The following is a 4,404-nucleotide window of genomic DNA, read 5'->3' on the forward strand; positions in this document are numbered from 1 at the left end:
GTTTTCACTCAATCAGTTTAAGTTTGCTCATCCACATCCAAAAAAAAGTTTCTTTTTTTTATGGCTGACATGAAGAGTTTTTGGTTTTATTGCAGCTACAACCTTTATAAATGTTTTCATGTTCAGCTTATTCACAGAAACGTCAGCTCACGTTCAGCCTTTTTTACTGAACGTGAGCTCGCGCTCAGCTTTTTCATTAAACGTAAGCTCGCAATCAGATTTTTCACTGAACATAAGCTCGCGTTAAGCTTTTTCACTGAACATGAGCTCACGTTCAGCCTTTTCACTGAACGTGAGCCTGAGTTCAGCTTTTTCACTGAGCATCAGCTCACGTTCAGCCTTTTTTTACTGAACGTGAGCTTGAGTTCAGCTTTTTCACTGAGCGTGAGCTCATGTTCAGCTTTTTCACTGAACGTCAGATCATGATAAACTTTTTCACTGAGCGTAAGCCCGTGTTAAGCTTTTTCACTGAACGTGAGCTCACGTTCAGCCTTTTTTTACTGAACGTGAGCTCGAGTTCAGCTTTTTCACTGAACATGAGCTCATGTTCAGCTTTTCACTGAATGTGAGCTCACGTTTAACTTCCACAAACCTCCAGTGAAGCTGCGTTCTCATGAAACGCTTTAACACGGTAAGCATGCGGTCAACCTGGAGGAGCTGAGGATCACCGCTGACCCCATTTTTAGCTTTAAAAGCACCAAAAAGAATTTATCGCTTAAAGGCTTTTTGTCATCGTCAATTAACCTTACCTTGGATTTTTTTTTCATTCTTCTGACTTAATCTGCTCTTACTTATAATCTATTACTTATATTAAGAATTCTTACCAAAACAAATTCTAGCTTTATTGGCAGCTGTTGTTTCACTTATAAAAATGGAAAAACATTTTGTATTCTTTATTTTTTTTAACTATTTTTTTTTCTAGATCAGTTTTAATCATCAATTCGTTTTGTGTCTTTGTGCTAATTTTGTGAACCAGCTTCGTTTTTACTTATCTAAATGATACTTTTACAAGAAAATAAGAGTAAAAAGTTGTATTTTTGACGCGTTTTTGTGCAATTAAAGATATCACATGATGGATTTTTATTTTTTAGAATAAAACCCAACATTGAAGAAACTAGAAAATTCAAGTGTTGTCGACAAAACCTTTGAGCATCGGGTGATGCAACGTTCACTCCAAACGTTTACACCGAGCGCCACGCATTCCTTGTTTAAGGGTCAGTGTTCCTGCCCTCTGCTCTGTCCAGTTGCATACCTGAAGTGACGCTGTAAGTAATAAAGTAGGACCTCCTTTGATCTGATGCCCCACCCAGAGGCTTCTCCCTCCACGCAGACAAAGCTCTAATTCATCGCCGGACCTGCCTGTTCAAAGCTCGGCCTCTCCACGCCGGGAAACTCTAAACTAAAGCCCCAGACAGGCTCTTTTAAACACCCACTCAGCCCCTGGGCTCTGAGGTGACTGGATGAGTCCACATAAGTCACGGTAGCCTGCACAGATCCTCTCTCCAGCCCCGCAGCGCCACACCTATCCCCTTCAGGTAACAGGTGGATTATTGGTATTTCTGCATTCTCCTGTCCGCACTGAGTGTGGGAAAACGTCGGTTGGAATCTGCTGTGAATTTTTCCTCCACTTCGTGGGGTTTGAAGCATGAAGGAGGCAGATGGGTTGACTCCCCCGTAGGTTCCAGCTTTCACTCTGTTTGTTTTTTGCTTTGTAATCCACTGTTATGACCCCAAATAGGAACCGATTCAGCCACTTGAGTTAAACGGCTGAAAGGTTTGGAGCTGAAACGCTACGTTTCACCGCGGAGTCGCGAACGTATGTTGGAGGAGCGGCTCCCGACGGTACGTACACAAGCGTTCAAGCGGCCGCTTCTGATGAAAAGTCTATGTAAATACACGGAAAGCATCATTTTGGGCTCACAAATTCAGAAATCTCACATTCACACAAGTTTTTAAGTCCAGTCAGTCACTTGCTCAACCAATAAAACGGGCCTTCATTGATCGCACACTGAAAGTTCAACCAGTTGAACTTTTAAAATCACAAAACGGCTATAGAGCCTAAAAAAGTCAATTTTTAGGCTCTTTTCTCCTCCATGGTACAGCACATTGTGGAATACCCAATCCTAAGTCCCTACAGCTTCCCCTTAAAACAACAAGTTTGGACACCACTACATCTCCAAATGTCCCTAAAATTGGACGGTATGGGGGAAGAGTTTGGATTCGGCCCAAGTCTTTCATTAATCGGAATAGAGCTGAGAAAGAAACAGTCTGGGTCAAAATTTGCAAGATTTGTTCCGCAAACCACAGCAAATGAGTGTTTTCTAGAACCAGGTAGTGACTCAATGAACAAATCAATGTGGCCCCATATGGTTCACCTTTGGGCTGAATCGGTGGGCCCCAAGTGGGGTTTTCTGCAGGTTCCATGGTGGCCCCATCTGTGTTTGCCCACACTGGCTTTAATGGGGACTCAGTGGTCTGGGTCCCTATGCTAAACAGCGTGGAGAGTTGGCGAGCCAGACTACTGAGTGCCCACTCAAGCCAATGTGTGCAAACCCCCCTGGGGCCCACCAATTCCGCCCAAAGGTGAACCACACTGAAATGTTGACTGGAGACAGACTTGTGTGACCATCGTATGCTAAAAGCATGTTCAAGAATGCCTGTTGTCGTGTACGTAGCAGAACACGTTTGTGTTTCTTGCTTGGTTCCAATGAAATCCCTATTCCGGGATGAGATTTGTCGTGGTAGGCGTTAAGACCTCCAGACTTACACGGCTGTCACAGACCAAAGCTGTTTGTAGTTTCAGTTCAAAACAGGCATCCGCTTCCAGTAGCGCCGGCGATGAACACTGTTATTTAAGTCGCCATATAAACAGAGATATGCCATTACACAACTCGATATGCTCAGGAGGCGATCCCCCCCTTGGGTGGTAAGAAGTTGAAAGTGTCGGGAAAGCCTGTACATGCTAGTATCTCATTTTTCTTCCTCCTTCTCTTTCCAACTGACCCTGTTTACTCCCGACTTGCCAAGTCTGTTCTCAGCCCGCCGCACACAGGGTCCCCAGGAGAGTGTACAGTTTCTGTTTTGACACCTGTTGCTAATTACACATGTAAATGATTGATCACCTGCGCTTGGACAGGGGGAAGCAGAGATGGAAGTTGCTGTTACGCGGCGGCCGTCCGATTATCTCCACGTCCGGGGACGGTTGCTGGCGCTGGGAACGGTAGAAATGGATACCTGCGATGGCCCGAGAGCTTGGAGATTAAGTTCTGAGCCGCCGCCGTTTGGACCAAAGCCCCTCTCAATTAACGGTCCTTGAGGAGCGAGCTGCACAGGTGCGTTTTGATATCTATGGCTCTTTGTTTGGTCTAATCCCACACAACTTAAACCAAGATTCACTGCCTGCAACTCTAAGCTGATTTGGTGACACCTGAGGGGCCCGGGCTGCTGAAAGCAGAACTCAGCTACTTTTGTGAAATGTGATTTGGCTAATTGATTTTGGAGTGGTTGGGCTGGACTGCCCAAAGGGGGGAAAGGGAACACCTCGGGCTCTTGGAAGCTTTTTTTCTCCTTCTTTTGCAGCGGTGCAGGTGGTGAAACTAACCTGTTGCTGCGTTTGTTCTCAGCTTTCAGGTGCAGAACTCCAACAGGCAAACTCACCAGAAATCATTAAGAAAATAAACACACAGAAAAAAAAATGGTCACAGCAAGAAGAGCTTTCACAGATGCGGTGAGAACTTCTGTTTTCCTCCAGCGCCTGGCAGCAGCTGTTCTCTGCTTTGACTCAGGTATGGAGCCAATCTCAAGGCCAGGAGGGCTTTAACCCCAATCTTCTGCTCTCTCGTCTCCCAGCCTGGCACACATGGACCGTGCAGCTGCACTTCCCATTGATCTACTCGGATGGCTGGTTGGAGGGAGATAGATTGGAGGGGAAATGGCTTAATTGTCCGCACTCTTGCTGCTGGAATGCAAATAGCCTCCACCGCGGCCTCCGCTGTGAAGAGAGCTTCACATTAAGAAGCTGAGGTCATACATGAGTAACAAGATCCACGAGAGAGCAGAAACATCACGCCCACTCCGCCTTCTGTTTTGCTGATATAGCGTTTGAGGACAGGAAGTTTAGCGAGTTTGGATCTTCCTCCTGAAACTCTTTTTTTTGTTTATATTTTCAGAGAGATGAAGGCTCGTGACTCGACGCAAAGGTGAGACATGAAAGAGTTAAACGCTGAGGCGTATGCATCCTGTCTGACTTTGATCTCCGCCTCAGGTAGCTCTTTCACAGCCATCAATTTTGGCCAGGAGCTGCGGGGAGGGAGGCTGCTCCTTCTGAGAGCGGGCTTGCTCAGACGGGGACCGTCTGTTCGCCCCGACAGACAAATCGCACGAAACGCCGCCCTCAGAGGAGCT

The sequence above is a fragment of the Oryzias melastigma genome, linkage group LG19 (assembly GCF_002922805.2).
Source record: "Oryzias melastigma strain HK-1 linkage group LG19, ASM292280v2, whole genome shotgun sequence".
NCBI lineage: Eukaryota > Metazoa > Chordata > Actinopteri > Beloniformes > Adrianichthyidae > Oryzias > Oryzias melastigma.